General features: G+C 42.3%; 1 protein-coding gene across 12 annotated transcripts in view; it reads left to right on the top strand.

Annotated features, from left to right (window-relative positions):
* Window positions 1–18,891, top strand: part of SGMS1 (sphingomyelin synthase 1) — a 308,323-nt gene that overhangs the window by 201,961 nt on the left and 87,471 nt on the right. For 2 of the 12 annotated variants that reach the window (XR_014825459.1, XM_021071762.2), the window contains exon 1: window positions 9,883–10,262. The exons of the other annotated variants lie outside the window; for them this stretch is intronic. The gene's annotated coding sequence lies outside the window, so the exon portion shown is untranslated. Of the gene's footprint in view, window positions 1–9,882; window positions 10,263–18,891 lie in introns of those variants that run through there. 12 annotated transcript variants of the gene reach the window in all.

The following is an 18,891-nucleotide window of genomic DNA, read 5'->3' as shown; positions in this document are numbered from 1 at the left end:
AAGTCCTTTATTCATCCTCTATTGGAGCCATGTGTGGAATCTATATCACACTTCAAATGAAGACTAAGTATCTTCAGTTTCCTTAATTTCCCTTGCTTGGGAAGAAATAAAAATTATTAATAGTTCTGCCTTCTGAAACTTCTCGAAGTAGTAGACCAAGCAGGGAGTAAACAAGTAATAAAACTTACGAGCAAAGTTTGTGTGTGTGTATAGAAAAAAACTCTAAAACTAGGGGAGCTTAGGGTTTTAATGGAGAACGGAAACATCATTAATAAATGCATTTCCTACACTGACTGAAGGAATTTTTTTTTGGCTGCACCATGTGGAAGTTCCCGGCTAGGGATTGAACCCACGCCATAGCAGCAACCCAACCTGCTGTGCCACAAGGAAACTCCTACACTGAAGGAATTTTAACAAACTATTTGTGATTAAATTTAAAGATAATTTGGGAAAGATATGGGATAGGAGATGAATAGCATAAATGAATAATAATACTACCTTATATTTCTTGAGTACTTTTATGTGCTTATGTGTTTTAAATACATTGTTTTCCTTAATTTCTTAGCAGCCCTTTTAGGAAGTGTCTAGGATTATTGAGACCTCAAAGGCTGTTTTGGTAAGAGATCACCAGACTTGGAGTTCCAGTTCAGGGGCTGCTGAGCCTTGAGCAAGTCCTGGGATTGCACTGGGATGGTTGTTAGGATACAGTGAGACAATATCTGAAAGATTAGTAGAACAGCATAAAGTACCCCCAAAATAAAAGGACGGTTTTTTACAATAGGACACCTTCTGTCATCACCAAAGGGAAGAGAACACTTCTCTAGCCATTTTCCCTTCCCTTTGTGGTACATTATGTCATTGTCAAAACATTTGCTGTTCCTTCTTACCTGCCCTCCATCCTGTGGGAGGATGATGCTTTCCTACACTACTGAGGGTTGAACCCCATAGCTGGTTTGGCCATAGACCTTATTTTGACCAAGAGATGTAAATACCAATGACATGTGCCATTTTCAAGCAAAAATGGAGTAGACATCACCTGGTTCTGCTATCTGCCTTTTCTCTTTGTCCTGAGACCTTTTCTCTCTGTCCTAAGTAGGGGTGCTGCTTCTTCCCTGGTCCCAGAGTGAAAAGGACATGGGGTCCAGCCTCGGCTCACCTGCAAAGAATGAAACAAGAGCCAGAAATAAACCGTCCTCTCTTATTGACCTCCAAAATGTTGGTGTTGTTACATAGCATAATTTAGCCTGACTGATATCCCCCTTTTCATGCCTTACGTACTACCCTCCCTCCCTTTTAGGGGACACACGCAGGAACACACACACACACCCCTTATACAGAAAGCTTCCTTTTTAAGTTGAAAGACAGTGCTCCCCATTGACTCTTGTGCTACTGTTTTTCTTCTGCCCCAAAGAGGTCAACCTTCATCAGAAGTTATCACTTCAAATAAGGCATTTAAATAAGGTATTTAAGGTTGACCAACTTGACCTTTAATTTTTTTCTCCTCTTCAAACATTTGTAGGACATGTCCTGTGTCAAGGTCTGAACATCTAGAAGTTTAACAAAATCCAAGCCCTGGACCCAGTCTTCAGGGATCTTAGAACACGATGCCATTGGAAGCTGTGTGTCCCAGTAGCTATAAAATAAGGCAGCCAGGGGGAAGCACAGCGGTCTAGTGGTTAGGATCCGGTGTTTTCACCACGGCGTCCTGGATTCAATCCCTGGTCTGGGAACCAAAATCCCACATCAAGCCGCTGCATGCTGTGGCCAAAAAAATACATAAAAAGGCAGCCAGGTGAAGGAGAGTGTCACTCTGATAACCAGCAAGCTGTGCTCATGTAGGTGTCCCCACTTTTTTGCCTGCCATCCTTATGTTGTTTTCCATCACTTAAGCTTATCTTCCCTCTTCCATCTCCTCCTTAGTGTGTATTTACTGTACCGTTTAATTTGTACGACATATTAGACTTCCTTATTTTCAATATGTAGTTTTTGGTCAAACAATTTATACAGACTCATTGACTAGCTTAGTATATATGTCCTTTTTCTTGTGACATACAAACTCTTTAATGTCTTTATCCTAATTTTCCCTGTAACATAAATTGCTTAACATGCAATTACAATGAAATTAGATTCTTAGTAGTAAATTATTGCCTGTTTTCTTTGACTTTTTCAAAGTCAAAAAGTTATTAGTTCTTTTTTCCATGATGTATGAAATGAAGTTCCTGGTCGTTAGTCCATGTGCTCCTTTTCTTTTTCTTGCTGTGGTGTCTGATGTGTTTGAGGCTCTGCATGGGAGAACCAGTTTGTCTTGGCTTAGTAATACCTTACCTCAGTTTGGAATAATTTCCAGATGATCTGTCATATTTCAGGTCACGTGCCTAATTTTCTGACTAATGACTAACTACTCCTGGCTTTGAACCATAGAGTGAAACCAAAAGCTGCTACAAGTCTGTCTGACTAGCAGTTTCCAAGTTAAGGCAATGTATAGTTCAGCTATTCCTGTCCTGTGTGATTGATTTCCACCGTTTTCTATCTCATGACTTCTGATCACCTCTCCAGTTTGATTTCTAAACGCAGAGGGTTGATTTATTTTTAAAACCCCATCTTGGACCAAGAGGTTTTGTCCAACATGGTCTGCTTTTGGGTTGATTTATAAAAATTGTTGATTATCATATTGTTTTTCTTGACAAATATGAAAAATGTATTCTCTTGTATGTATTAAATACTGCATAACCAAAATTATTTTTTAAAGTGTGAAACAGTTAAAGCTGTGAAATACATCCATTGCATTTATATTGGCAGAACTGAGTCACCTTAGTTATTTTTGCAATTTTAATTTTCTTTTAAAACACTTAAGTGCCCTCTAAGATAGTGTCCCCCTATTTTTTTTCTTTTTTTTTTTTTTTTGTGTGTCTTTTCTAGGGCCACTCCAGCAGCATATGGAGATTCCCAGGCTAGGGGTCGAATCAGAGCTAGCCGCCAGCCTACGCCAGAGCCACAGCAACGCCAGATCCAAGCCCTGTCTGCGACCTACACCGCAGCTCATGGCAACACCGGATCCTTAACCCACTGAGCAAGGCCAGGGATCGAACCTGCAACCTCATGGTTCCTAGTTGGATTCGTTAACCACTGAGCCACAACGGGAACTCCAGTGTCCCCCTATTTCCAACAGGGAAAAATAAATTTTTTATAAAGATACTGTTCATAGACCTTTAATTTTCAGACCATCTTCATGTCAGTACAAGCATCAGTATGATTTATAATTTATATATTTGTATTTTATATTTATAAAGTTTATCCAGAGAAATATTTTCTTTTTGTTCTGCCACAGGGAAATACCTTCCCTTGGGAAGATATAGAAAGTTAATGTCTGGCTGTTAACTGTGCCTGCCTGTTCCTAGTTCCTTAACTTTTCTGCAAGTCAGAAACATTAGCTCTCAGTCGCCTGAACTGAAAGCCCATTCTTGTTTGGCTGCTTCGGCTATCAGCTGGAATTATCTCAGCTCTGGAGTCAAATGTACATGGCTTTGAAGCAGCCTCTGACTAGTAGTCATTATTGACCTTAGGCCTCAGAACCTTCTTCACCTCCCAGTTTTCCTCTCAGTGGCAGTTGTTAATACCTGCCTTGCTGTGTCAGCGATTAAATGTAAAACAACTGTGTGCAGGTGGAAGCCACTGTCTTTACTACTCAGTAAATGAATTAAATTGAGCATGTTTTTCTTGCTGTAGGTGGAGATTCAAATACATTTTCCTATAGGAACAATGTTCTGAACGGGGTTTGAGTATAGTATTCAAAATATTGTCTCTAGTGAAATGCATTTCAGGTGCCACATAAAAGATCATTAACTTTAGGGTTCATTAAACAATTTTTAGAATGTAATTTATTACCAGGTTGAGTACTTTTTAGATAAGCTTTTGCATTCAACTTGAAATGGAGTTCCTTGATAGGTGGTCATGTTTATTTTTGGACAGGCAAATAAGCACTCCTTTCCACTTCTGGGAAGTAAACTCACCTTCTGGAGAACTGACTGCTCTTCCTGCCAGTTCAACTATGTAGTTCTAGTATAGACTGGCCACTCACATGACTTTGGTGACTGAGGTGGGTACATGGCCTCAAGCTGAACCAGTGTGTGGTTTTTCTTCAAAATTCGTAAAATCATAACCATGAAATAGTCCCTCTTACTGGCAGAGCTGGGAGTTAAGTGGCAGAAGGCAGATTTTAGGAAGGGAGAACAAAGCCAACCTTTAGAAGCAAAGGTGTCAGCTTGTCCTGGTGGAGTTCATTCTGAGTTGGCCCTAAAGCCCATCCCCCTGTATGGCTTTCCTGTTGCTGACTTACTTGAAGTCAGTAAGTTGATCTTGCTTTTCCTCTGCTGCTTCAAGTGCTCTTCCTGTTACCTGCTAGTTAAAAGAGTGCTAATTCATTTGGTTGTTTATACTTGGAATATTTAAGAAGTCTCTGTCTTTGTCATGAGCAATTACAATAAATGTAATTGCATAGCAGGATAGCTGATTTATCCCATAGCTTTTTTGAGAACAGCAGTAGCTTTTGTTCACATCTCATATTAGCACTAATCAAAGGATACAAGTGACTCTGTGTCTATACATGTGTGTGATAGTGTGTATGATAATGACTCTTTGACAGAGCCTTGATCTAATGCAAATGTCATATACCTTGATTTTAAACCATATAAAATAGGGATATTTAGGATGGTTCCAGCAGTTACAAGTTGCCTGAAAGAACTGCTCGGTTGCTACATTTTATGTTTAGGAGCCCTTGTAGGTGAAAGGTTCGTGGCTAATCCATGTACATAATGTTTCTTTCTTTTCTGTTTTTTTTTTTTTTTTTTTTTTTTGTCTTTTTAGGGCTGCACTGGAGGCGTTTGCAGGTTCCCAGGCTAGGGGTCAAATCAGAGCGGTATCTGCCAGCTTACGCCACAGCAACACAGGATCCGAGCCATGTCTGTGACCTCCACCACAGCTCATGGTAACACTGGATCCTTAACCCACTGATTGAGGCTAGGGATCCAACCTGCATCCTCATGGATGCTGATAGTCAGGTTCCTTTCAGCTGAGCTACATGGGGAACTCTGTTTACACAATGTTTTTATTTAAGGAGGAATTAGTACTTGCAAGATTGTGAAATATGTACCTATGTCTCCATTACTTGAGGGAAGATAGAATTACTTTGTCCCTCTGTTCTCTTTCTCAGTTAGTATTTGGGGAATTGGGAGTGTATGTGATGACACTCTTTTGTAAACTGTACTTCCCTTTAGGAAAGTATTAGACTTGCTTTTTTAGTAGTGGCATTCTTTATTGTTGGAACATGTCATTAATAGCAAAGACACACTTCTGCCAGTTGGGTTCTGCTTGCTAACTGGTTTGAAAGATTATATTTGTTTGTTCTCGCTGTGTAAGCAGCCAAAAGGAAAGTTCTCCTTTCTCCTTTGTAGCTGTTCTATAACTGATACACCATTATATATTAACAACCATTTATTCAGAATCTCTTAGGTCCTGGGGGGATATAAGGCCTTTGAAATACCATCTCTGCCTCAGATGGACTTCTGTCACCTGCTGAGAGAAAAAAGTCAGGGATTTCAAAAGGAAGGAACTGAGGCTCTGTGGGTTAGTTGTAAGATAGGGGCATAGAAAATAATGTCTGGAGTTCCCGTTGTGGCACAGTGGAAAACAATCCAACTAGGAACCATGAGGTTGTGTGTTCAATCCCTGGCCTCGCTTAGTGGGTTGAGGATCCGGCATTGCCGTGAGCTGTGGTGTAGGTCACAGATGTGGAGCGGATCTGGTGGCCATGGTGTAGGCCAGCAGCTGTAGCTCTGATTTGACCCCTAGCCTGGGAAGTTCCATATGCCGTGGGTGTGGCCCTAAAAAGACAAAAGACAAAAACAAAAAAGAAAATAAGGTTTGTAGGCATTTGGAGGAGAGGAGAGTTCCCTGGGGCTTGAGCCAGTGAAGAGGGTTCCAGGAAAAGGAAGGGGCTGAGTGGGTCTGGAAGATGATAACAAGTAAGACGAGTGAGAGAGGTCATCAGATAGAGGCCATGGTGTGGGTTCAGGTGAGGAGGTGGTTATATGCCCACTGCTTTAGGGGAACAACCAGTAAACGGGCAGGGTTTTGTGGCTGAGGTTTTTTAAGTGGATGGTGAGGGTTGGAGAGATGCAGGCCAGCTTCTGAATGAACGTGGCATTGGGCCCAGAGCTAACCGTTCCTTTTTATAAAACTTTAGAATGACAGTCCTTGTATTTTGTGTTTTATCTTTAGGCAACAAAGACATCTTAGAAATAGTGATCTTTTTTCTATTGTGAGAATGTTCTAATAACCTTGGTAATTGTCTCCTTATTTCCGAAGCAGAAGGATCATGTAAACATCTTTCAAGAGTTAAGATCGCATGTGTCCATATTATGAAGCCTTCCTTGTTCCTGAATGGAGCACTCACACTGTAAATTGTAAGCTTGACTGGATCTTAGTAGAAACAAACTGGATTATCTCTTTTCTGTGCTACTTTTCCCTTCCCCTTTCATGTATCGCAGTGTATCTCTGTATGTCTACATGCATGCATACAATTGCATAGTTTAAACTGCAGGGTCATGAAGTTTGTTGAGTTGTTCATATGCACACTGGTTATATGTATACAGACTTCTCATATAAAAGAGCTGCAGTTCTTGATGTAACAGCCAACATATTATCAGTTTAGCCAGTATAATGGATAGTAATAGTTTCATAAACAGAAAATCATTGTGCTTAAAAATAGGTACTGGAGTTCCATTGTGGTGTAGATGGTTAAGGATCTGGTGTTGTCACTGTAGCCATTTGGGTCACTGCTATGGCACGGGTTCCATCCGTGGCTCAGGAACGTCCACATGCCATGGGCATGGGCCAAAAAAAAAAAAAAAAAAAAAAGTATTGACATGAATGGTCGAGGAAGGTTGCCCGTAAAGCAAAGGTTTTCCTCTTGATCTTTACTATAAAACTAATACTTGTTTAACTGATAGTGAAAGGAAAAGTTTATGACACGATGGCACTCTGGACTTTGACATTTATCATGTGATGGTGAGGATGCATTGAGAGCACAGAGGAAGGGACCTGGCAGCTGGAGAAGCAGTTAGGAGACACTAAACCTCAGTGATTCTAGCATGAGGGCATGGATGCCTGCACTAGGTGGAAAAAACAAAACAAGACAAAACACGGTAAAAAGATGTGAAGGACATTAGGAAGCCTGGTAATAGTAAATTGTCAGCAGAGAGAGAGGGAGCTCAGATGTTCCCAGAATTTAATTTACAGGGTCTAGAACAATAAGATTATCTTTATCAGGAATATGAGAGTCAAGAGAGATTTATCAGCTTCCTCATCTAGGATACAGGCCTGTTTTTAAGGTTAAATGTTAGATTCAAGGCTTATCTTGTGCTTCTCTTGTGCCTGCCCTTTTGGACCAGAACTTGGTCTCAAAACTGTTGAATGCATAGAAATCTTCAGAGACAGATGAAGCAGTTCATGTAGGGCCCCGGACCTGATCACTCACTGGCAGAGCATGTTAAGGAGTCTCTTAACTCCTGGCACAGCTGTCTTTCTACTCTTCTATGATGGTTTGGAGAAAAGACTAGTATTTTCGAAAGGGTCCTTTATCTCACTTTAGATTTTATTTTTGGGAGTTCTGTCGTGGCTCAGTGGTGAAGGAATCTGATTAGGTACCATGAGGTTGCCGGTTCAATCCCTGGCCTTGCTCAGTAGGTTAAGGATCTGGTGTTGCCGTGGCTGTGGTGGAAGTCGCAGACATGGCTCGGATCCTGTGTTGTTGTGGCTCTGGCATAGGCCGGGGGCTACAGTTCTGATTAGACCCCTATTCTGGGAACCTCCATGGTAATATCATGGTTGTGGCCCTAGAAAAGACAAAAAAAAAGATTTTATCTTTGGCTTGAAGAGTATTTTAAAGAAATCTAGGCCTGTGGAAAGACTGGTTTTAAACAAATATGAGAAAGTTAAACTCAGGAGATCTTCTCCAAAGCCAAGATGGTTTAATTTGTAACTTAAAAAAAAGTTAGTACTCTGCAAAACCTTTTTTTCCCCATTTTTAAAAGTTTTATTGAAGTATTGTTTATTTACAAGGTTCCTCTAATTTACTCTCAGTAATCAACTCTCAATGGGACTTCAGGACCTAGCAGTTCTGTGGTCTCCTGTAATTTGTTAATTCCCAGCTACTTAAAGTTTCTTTTACATATTTCTATTCCAAAATAATATCTAGGGTACAGTGGCCCCGATATAATGAATATTTCTAAAATCACTCTTACGTATTTAGAGACTTGTTTAATTGTGGCGTAAATAGAATCATTTCCATTTTTAAGCCCCCCCTTTTTTTGCTACTAAGGAAATTTCTTTTGTATAATAAGAACACCAAATCCAAGAATCTTAAATCAAAAGCTTCAGGTTTTTACCATTTAAATAAGGTACTCAGACCATGCTGTGAACTAGAGTTTGGCTCTTGCGATCACCATCTACATAGAGTAAAACATGAGCCACTGCAGCTGCCAACCTGCAGCACCCACTGAGCAGAGCTCAGGGTGGAGACCAGAGTGAGACACTCTGTGCTCTGGGAAAACTGGAAGAACAGGTCTTCAGATAGTCAGATATTTTTAGGGGAAGATTTTGTGAGCCCAATTCTTGCATCTCCTCATATCTAGAAATACGCTAAAATCCATCAATGATGACTGATGTCTGTGACCAGTAGTCAGCAGCAGCAAACTTCGGTAACGTGTGTGCATGGCTGCCTGCACCTCACCCTTCACTTTATGACTTATATCTTGATAGTCCCCTTTCCTCTTTGGGGCTATCTGAAATACTGCCTCCTGGGCAGTAGTTAGTGGACAAAACAAAAGATGTCGTGATCATCTCTGAGACCCTGGGGTGAGCCATTGAGCCCTGAGGGAACTCAGGAAAGAAACTACGACGACTGACTCACAGCTGAGGTGCATATCAAAGGAGTGATTCCCTGAAGCCCAGACCTTTACCTCTTTCTAAAGAAACTGGTTTTCTGTTAATCTTCTTCTTTACATCTGGTTATCTGTAAATCTTTTGTCCCTACAACCTTCCCTTTGTTGCAGAACTCATATATCCTAGCTCCCCACCTGGCCACCTCAGAATGTTTGCTCATGGGTACCTGAGATGCTGTCTCCCAGGCTGAAGTCCTAATTTCACCCTAAAATAAAACTTACACTCTCAACTTTCAGGTTGTATTTTTTTAGCTGACAATACAAACACCAAAGAACTATTTCAGCATGAAAATTCTTCGGATATTTTAACATTGAAAAGAAGAATTATGAGCCAGTTTGTCCACAGGTTTGGAGGTTTTGATTCAGAGGGACAAGGCAGCATTGTTTGAGTGCCTACTCTGTGCCACGCAGTGTGCCAAATGCTTTGCATGTGTTTTTACATATAATCAGTCCAACAAGCTGTTGGGTTGGCATTTTATCCCTCTCATTGCATTTAATTAAACAGCTTAAGATCATAGTGTCAGAGGTTAGATCCAAATCTTAGAGGTTAGATGGGAATCTGCCTTAACGCCAGATCCCATGCTCCTACATCCAGTATTGCTGCCTAACTCAGGAACTTTTACTAATAAAAGTTAACAAACATCCACGGATCAAGGTATCTGTCATAACAGGATTAATCTTTGTTTTGTAAAAGCTTTAAGGTCATCTGCCATTTTCTTGAGGTTATTAAAGGCTTAATTTTTTTTTTTTTAAGTTTGTAAAAGGCGCCTAAGCCTGATATAAATCAAGAAAGGAAAGTTCCGCCTTAACCGACACTGAACACGCTTATTGGTTAGGATTGCACGGGCTGACTCATTTCTTTTTTGCTGTGTTAGAGGGCCACACCCTGCATTCCAAAAAACCACTGCTGTCCAGCCACACCCGCGGCTTCCCCGCTGGAGCCTCTGGGTTTGGGCTCGGCGTCCCTGCTCACGGCCATCCCCTGGAGTGGATCCTCCCGTCGGCGCCCCCCCCCCCCCCCCCCCCGCCAGGGCGCGGAGCTACGGAGCTCTGCGGTCGGTGCACATCGGCCGGCAGGCCCTGGGAGAAGGCGGCGGGGCTGGTCGAGGCAAGGGCGCGCACCAGGAGCCGGGGCCGGGGCCGGGGTCGGCGCGCAGCTGGCTGCCTTCGCCTCTCCGCCGGCGCCCTGCGCGCGCCGGAGCCGCGTGCAAACTTGGCGTCCCAGGAAGTTTCCCGAGACTTTGCCTCTAGGGAGGAGAGACCGTAAGTGCTGCTGCTCCTCCTGGGATGCTATGCTTCATTAATAAGCTCTCTGGGGGAGGCTTTGTCGAATTCACAGACCGGGTAGGGGGTTCGGAGACCTAGGTAATTGCCCGGAGAAAACAGCCTGCCTTACCTTGCAGAAAATGCTTGGTACTGCAATCGTTGCCTTTCCCTCTCCCACAGAAAAGTAAAGGGACCTCTTCGTTTTTACCGGATCCGTTTTGATGACAGAACAGGCTAGAGCTATTGACACCTGAGGAGAGCTCAGAGAGTAGTTGATAAAAAAGGTAGTCTGCACCAACAAATGCCCTAAACTTTGTGGGGTGTTTTTGAGAGCCAAGGTGCCAGGGGGTGGTTTAGGTTTGGAGCTGTCAAGCACTCCCGTGGAGGTTTTGGTGGGAGTGGGGTTGGATTTACAGCTTGGTTACTCTGTTTTGGAGAAGTGCTCACTTTCTCAAACTCCAAACAATGTCCTTTGGCTGGTCTAGGAGCGAGCTGTGAGTGAGATCTGCCCTCAGTGCCAGGAGGAAGCATGTGCCCCCCTGGTTTTGGAATGAACACGTTTACTCCACAGCTATGCTTTCTGTTTATTGTGGCCAGGTATTTGCTCTTGTGGAATTTATGGAAATAAATACACTGAGAAGAATGCATGGCACTTGCTCTCCCCCCCCCCCCCATTTGTGTTTACCACTTGTAGTTAGGTTGTACCAGAAGGGGAACCAGGACACCCACGGTCTATTCTCATTGGACTCAACCCTGTTGAGTTGATTATCACTTTTACCTTTATGTAGAAATAGTGAGATTTAAAAAAAATCTGCTTTTTATGTAAGAAATTAGTTAGCAAGTGCATAGAGATTTGTATGGTGTAGGTAAATTATTTCTTCTAGGAAGATGGGCAGGTCGGGGGGACAGGAGAATCAGAATCTTGTGATTATTGCTGTTTTACCGAGGACATATGCAGTGCAGCAGGCAGGTGTCACCATCAGGAACACTGACTGCACTGGAAAGGCAGGCTGAAGACACCCTGATAGCATAAAGGATGCCAGGAAAATCTAAACTGAATTATGAAGTTACTAATACAAGTTATGAAGCTGTGGTTAGTATCTTTATACTTAATTTTTGAAGCTATAGACTCTAATGCAATAGATAGGCTCCGTAATAGAGTGAAGTGCTTTGCAGCTGACTTTTTTAGTTCTATAAAGGAAACTTCTCCAGAAAGAAATCACTTCCAAATGAAATAATTAAAATAGGTACCTCCCCTTCCCCCCACCCCAGACTCTGGCATATGGAATACCTGGGCCAGGGATCAGATTGGAGCCACAGCTATGGCAGTGCCGGATCCCTAACCCACTGTGCTGGCCTGGGGATTGGACCTGTGTTCCAGCACTGCAGCGACTCCACCAATCCCTGCCCCACATCAGGAACTCCTAAAATAGTTTTAGAATTTTTGATTACTTGCACTTTGAACTCCTAGTACCAGTATTTCTGTGCTCATAGGCTACTTGTTAAACTCACTTGCTTTGAGTTGAACTGATCAAGGGCTTCTGCATAATAGGTAACACCTTGGGATCTTATTTCTTTTGGGAAACAGCCTGTGGTATTGACAGAAAAGGCCTTAAATACACTGGGGTATTTGGAAAAGGCCCCTCAGGTCATGAAAATGGGAAAACATTAACTCTCTAAGATGTCTAAAATATAAAGGGGTAATTAAATTTGAATTTTGATTCAGGTTTCACCTAATAGTTGTAACAGAGCTGAACGTTTAAGCGAGATGCTTTGGAGCCACAGCCTCATTTTACTTGTCACAAGAATGCCGAGAGGTAGAACGTTATTATCTCTTTTATAAACCGAGAAACAGCCTCAGCAAGTTAACATAATCCACTCCAAATTTCACAGCTAGTTAATTTAGTTTACATTTGAAAGTAGCCTTTAAGCGTTGTAATTTTTCCCGTGTGGCTCCAATTATTCCTATCATAGTGTTGATTTTTCTGTGTGAAGTAATCCAGAGGAGGTTCTTTGTTCAAAGGAGATTTTTAAGAGATTTTAAAAAGCTTCTCTGCCCCTGTGCCAAAATATCAAAGTTCAAGGAATAATTCATTTGCTTTGGAAGCTTGTGGTTTTCAAATATTAACTAAGCAAGCTTTCTTCACGAGGCTGCCTCACAGTTGTTGATTTGGGGGACCTTTTTTTCCTGAAGCCCTTCTGGTTCTGGATGTACAAATTCTTCTCCTCACCAGGTACAACTCAGCTGTTCTCTAATTGTAACACCCAACAGCTATGTCCTGGGATGTGCAGTGGTTGAATCTTTGGTGTGTGGTTGCGCCCTGGCAGAATTTTGCATGCTCTGTGAAATGATGGTAACTTTCTGCTCACACTTAGGTTGGTGTTGAACGTGCTGGTTAGGAATGGTGAGGTCACAAGGCACACTCTGAGTGCTAGAACCTTTCTTGTTGGATGGAAGTGGGGAAGTTTCAGCATGTCTCACCAGGGGCAGCCAGTTCTGGGAGAGTCCATCTTCTGGAGTGTCTGTTGGGATGTCACATAATGCAGGAGGGCAATGTCACCTTCTTAGAGGACCAAGAACTACAGTATCTGTTCTAGGACCAAGTATTGCTCACACCATGCCTCATCATTCTTGCCGTCTGTTTGACACTGTATACCCACCCACCTTCCCAGGCAAAGCAAGCCTGCTTTGGCCTCCTCCTTAAACTTACCTCTCTAAATCCCAGCTGCCTTTAGTGACTTGAGTTCTTGGGGATTTCGAAAAACCATGCCCGTGTGATGATAAAACCACTTGGGGGTGATCTTGAGAAACCCATGGAGAGGAGGAAGTATGCCAGACAACTTGATTTTCAAAACAGGGGAGACGGCAGAGTCTGGAAACCTTAAATGCAGAGCATATGTTGATGTTTAACAGATTATTAAATCACATTTTCAAAAAGATGGATTGGAGTCACTTAGAAAAAGTGGAGATCAGTATCTAGTATTACTCATCTTCAGTTGACCTCGTTTCTTTTTCCATAGTTACTGAACAAGTGTATCTGGACATGCCATAGATAGGACACATCTGCTCTGGCAGAATATATAACAAAGTGCTATGTGTTCTACTCAAGATGGACAGATGTGTTGGAGTTCCTGTTGGCTCAGCGGTAATGAACCCGACTAGTATCCATGAGTACTCTGGTTTGATCCCTGGCCTTGATCACTGGATTAAGGATCCAGTGTTGCTGTGAGTTGCGGTGTAGGTCGAAGACACAGCTCAGATCCTGTGTTGCTTCGGCTTTGATGTAGGCCGGCAGCTGCAGCTCTAATTTGATCCCTAGCCCGGAAACTTCCGTATGTTGAGGGTGTAGCCCAAAAAAGACCAAAAACAAAAAGATGGACAAATGTGGGTTGCACAGCAGTATAGGCAAGTGTGCTTTTGTCTCACAGAGGGATGATCAGTAGGGTGATGTCAGATGTAAACAAAGTGCCAGCAGTGTTCCTTGATGAGGGCATTTGGTACAGCAGGACAACAGAACGCACGTATTAGTGGAGGTAGAGAATTTAGATCCAAGCAGGTGATAATCCCACAGTTCTTTGAAGCAGTGTAGACAGTGGTTAAGAATTGGGACCTTGGAGCCTGGCCTTGGGCAAGTTCTTTGACCACTGTGCCTCAGTCTCTTCATTTATAAAATGCTGATAATACTTCCTCATACGGCTGTTGAAGATCAAATTAGATCGTTCATGTAAAGTGCTTAAAAACAGAGCCTGACTATAATTTGTATGTGTCATGCTTTAGTCTTTTGTTACTGCTACCTCTTTTCTCCTTAAGGAGGTAGTGAAAATTTCCAGGTTTGTGTCTACGTGCGTGTCCAGAACAGAGTAAAAAGGGTTTGGAGAGGGTCTAGAGACTATGAACAATGGTTGAAGACACTGGAATGTGTTCCTTAGTGTCAAAGCTCAGAGATAGTGATCATGAACCGTAAAGTGAAGTACAGGTGGTTCCAGCCAGTCTGAATCCTAATATATTTCATCCAGTCTGACAAGCGCTTCCTCTTACAGAGCTGTAGCTTGGTGTAAGAGAAATCTCCACGAATCCAGGATTTAGTAGAGCTCTTTCCTGGTATCAATGCAATCTTTAACCAATAATGTGATCTGAGACAGTTAACCCCGTGGCTTCCCGTGGGGTGTGATTTACCCCTCAGGGAACATTTGGCCTCGTCAGGACATAGCTTTGCTTGACACAGCTGGGCTGGAGAGATGTGCTACTGTCACTTAATGGGTAGAGGCCGGGGTTACTGCAAACATCCTACCATTCGCAGGACAGCCCTCCAACTAAGAGTTACCCTGTTCAAATGTCGATAGTGCTGAGGTTGAGAGCCTCTGGCTTAACTCTTCAGTGTACATATTTCTGTTTGTGAAATTTGAATACTGGTCTTTGCTTTCTCAATATCACAACTAGTTTTAAGAGTATATTGATGAAAGGGCCTTTAAGAGCTAATGTATTCTGGAATCTGCAGATGTATACAGTATATACATTTTGTCAGCAGTGGCACAGTAACATATTTACTCTATTCCATGGAGAAAAATATTACAGTAGTTTGAGAGTCCATTAAGCCTATGCTTGAATCTCAGCCCTACCATTTTAACATGCTGTGTGATTTGGGATGCCTTTCTTCATCTGTGAAGATAAAATTCATGTTTCATAGAGTTTGGACTGGGGTATAAGACTTACACACATACTTTATATGTAGTTAACCATTGTTTTTAAAATTAACTTTTTGTTTTGTTTTCTTTGTGGGGTTTTTTTGATAATAGCATTGAGTGGTGCTTATTAAAATGTAAGATTTGGAAAGAAGTTGAATAAAGAAGTTGGATTTTAACATTAAAAGTAAAAAAAAATGAAAACTTCTTGTTTTCAGGATTTAGAAGAAGTAAAGGTCTTTGCAAATGTTGCTTTGGCCTTGTAGGTAAGGACCCTACTATGCACTAAGGTGAGAAGCACTTATTAGAGGGAGAAGATGTGTTACATGGAAAACGAGAGTCAATCTACTTTATATTAGTCTGGAACTATAGAACTAGCCAGGAATATGGTTTCTATGTTGGTAAATTGCTCCACTACAAAACTTATGTTTGTTCCTTTTTTTTTTTTTTTTTTTTTTTTTTTTGCTTTTTAGCCACATTGTGGCATATGGAAGTTCCCAGGCTAGGGGTCGAATTGGAGCTGTAGTTGCACACAGCCACAGCCCACAGCAACCCAGGATCCAAGCCATGTCTGCTACCTACACCACAGCTCACAGCAATGCCAATCCTTAACCCACTGAGCAAGGCCAGGGATTGAACCCGCAGTCTCCTGGTTCCTAGTCGGATTCATTAACCACTGCACCACAACAGGAACTCCATTATGTTTCTTCTTAAGCAGTGAAATTTGCTGTTTTTTCACCTTACTCTCTCCTTCCTTCCTTCCTTTCTTGTCTTTTTAAGGGCTGCACCCTCAGCCTATGGAATTCCCAGGCTAGGGGTTGAATCAGAGCTGCAGCTGCCAACCCATACCACAGCCACAGCAATACCAGATCCAAGCCGCATCTGCAACCTACACCACAACTCATGGCAACACCGCATCCTTAACCCACTGAGCGAGGCCAGGGATCGAACCTGTGTCCTCATGGTTACTAGTCGGGTTCACTACTGCTGTGCCACTATAGGTGCTCCTCACCTTACTCTTGCAATTCTGGTTTCTGAAGTCAGCCACTGACTGGGCAGATGTGTCAGCTTTGCAGTCTTAGTGATTTTCTCTACCCTCTCAGCCGCCCCCAAAAGATAAAGCAAAGCTTTCATATGATCACTCTTCCTTTTACTTCCACTTGTGCACCAGCTGGGACCTAGGGGTTTAAAGTCCATCCACAAATCCCACTGTTTTTCCTACTGCTATGGCAACCTAAAGCAGCATGTAGCATTATCGTAAGATCAGTTGAAAGTTAATGTATTTGACTTATGAATGTTTTTTTTTTTTTCTCGTAAGTCTTGGGTGGAAAGTTCCCTAAGTCGGTGCAACCAACCTGCCCTCTACTTTGTAAAGGCAGAACATTTTGTAGCAATGTTTATCTTCCAAGGAGGTAGCTGTCAGAGACCCAGCAATGAAAAGTTCCCTGATTCAGAAAGAGGCGCTTACTCAAGTTGGAGGATGGAATTAGTGATTTTTTTTTAAAAAGAGAGGTTACTCCTGGAGTTCCCGTCGTGGCTCAGTGGTTAATGAATACAGGAGGTTGCAGGTTCAATCCCTGGCCTTGCTCAGTGGGCTAAGGATCCAGCGTTGCCATGAGCTGTGGTGTGGGTTGCAGACGAGGCTCGGATCCCGCATTGCTGTGGCTCTGGTGTAGGCCGGCGGCTACAGCTCAGATTAGACCCCTAGCCTGGGAACCTCCATATGCCACAGGAGTGGCCCTAGAAAAGGCAAAAAGACAAAAAAAAAAAAAAGGGGGGGGATTGCTCCTAATTTTATTTTTCGCAGTCCTTACTACATTGGAACTGAATTTGTTTAAACCTCACAGAAACGTGTGACTGAGCCCTCAGATGGAAGAGGTGTTAGTCCCCCAGCAGCTTGCCTCTCTGTGAGCATCTGGAAAACTTTGCTGCTGGAGCCGTGGGGAGAATTTGTGATAGCTCTCACCATAGAGCCATGGCAGCCCCAAGGTGAAGGGCAGCAGCCACAGCCCAAGTGACCTGTAGAATGGAATGACATGGGGATCAGAAGTAGCTTCTGAGAAATTTATAACACAGACTGAGCCCTGCTGGTGCTTGGTGCTTTCATTAAGCTAACCTTCAAGCTTGCTTAACTCTTCTGACTGTACAGAAATAGAAGGTGATGTTCATGCTCTCACGGTCTTGAGCTGCCCCTGAGTTGCTCGGGTGAGCAGTATTAGCAAAAACTCAGTGATTCCAATGGAGAATCCTGAACTGGTTACACAAAATGGCATACCTCCATGGGGTCAGAAGGCAACAGTTTGCTATTCAAGCCAAACTAAAACTCAGGTGAAAGATAAATTGACAAGGTAATAGATAAATTACAATTTTAAATGATGCAGATGACCACAGTTATTGAGATCTGATAGATGATTTCTCCACTTGAGGTCCATCTTTATATATCATTTTGATTTCTCAGATGTGGATGAGACTATAAAGTTCCTTGAACTGCCTAAAGTGTTGTTGAAATTGTTGGAAGGGTGATTATGGATATTCAGAGGCTCCTGGACATCAGCTTGGTGATTTTCTGCAGCATTTGGTACCAAAATCCAAGTTCTAGACTTGCTCTGAGTCAACAGATTTAAAGATAGATTTCTTTGGGTTTTAAAACTAGAGTCTCACCAAAAGGTCCAAATACATTTTAGACATAAAAAGAACAAAGAGATTGAAAATGTCAAGATAACACAAAAAGATACTCAACATCACTGATTGTTAGAGAAATGCAAGTCAAAACTAAAATGAGGAATCACCTCATGCTCGTCAGAATGGCCATCATCCGAAAGTCTGCAAACAATAAATGCTGCAGAGTGTGTGGAGAAAAGGGAACCCTTCTACACTGTTGGTGGAAATGTAAATTGGTGCATCCACCATGGAGAACAGTATGGAGGTTCCTTAAAAAACTAAATATAGAGTACCATATGATCCAGCAATCCCACTCCTGGGCAAATATCCTGAGAAAACTCCAATTAAAAAAGATTCATGTGCCCCAGTGTTCATTGCAGCACTATTCACAGTAGCCAAGACATGGAAGCAACCTAAATGTCCTTTGACAGAGGAATGGATAAAGAAGATATTGTATAATATTCCAATAATACTGGAATATTACTCAGCCATAAAAAAGAGTGAAATAATGCCATTTGTAGCAACATGGATGGGCCTAAAGATTACCATACTAAGTAAAGTTAGTGAAAGATAAACATCATATGATATCACTTAATCTGGAAACTAATAAAACCAAAGAACTTATTTATAAAGCAGAAACAAACTCATAGGTCATCAAAAAACAGATCAGACTCTAAAACTATAAAACACCTCTATAATGAATGGATCACAGCAAAGACAGACAATGTTAGTAAAGAAATTAAATGGCTTCTAGGGCAGAATCATAACTTAGGTAAGGGTATTGACATGTTGGTCTGAAAAGGGATTTGTCTGAAGAGGAATTTAGAGGAATGGAACTTGGAGAGAGGCCAGGCTGACCTGTCTATAGGAAAAGGTTCCCTGCCCTTAGTAGAGCATGAATGTATGAATCTTATCCCACTGGTGGGCCCATCTGTGGGCTTTTGAAATCAAACCATTAGGTTCCCAGCCTGACTTAGAGTGTGATCTTGCCCTCATCACTGAGCACAAGTCTGTGTGCTTAACACACAGTGAGGCCAAAACAAACCGAAGTGTCTGAGTTTGGAGCAGATAAAGGTTTATTGAAGGGCCATGCAAGGAGACAGGTGGCTTAGGCCCCCAAAATATCCCAAACTCCCCAAGCTAAAATTGCAAAGCATTTTTTTTTTCTGTCTTTTTGTCTTTTTAGGGCCACACCCCTGGCATATGGGGGTTCCCAGGCCAGGGGTCCAGTCGGAGCTGTAGCTGCCGGCCTATGCCAGAGCCACAGCAGCATAGAATCTGA

This window comes from Sus scrofa, chromosome 14 (assembly GCF_054392235.1).
Source record: "Sus scrofa isolate SSC_HxYL_T2T_F1_AM1 chromosome 14, Sscrofa_HxYL_maternal_Yorkshire_Landrace_v2.0, whole genome shotgun sequence".
NCBI classification, from domain to species: domain Eukaryota; kingdom Metazoa; phylum Chordata; class Mammalia; order Artiodactyla; family Suidae; genus Sus; species Sus scrofa.
This window is presented reverse-complemented; position numbering and strand designations above follow the sequence as displayed.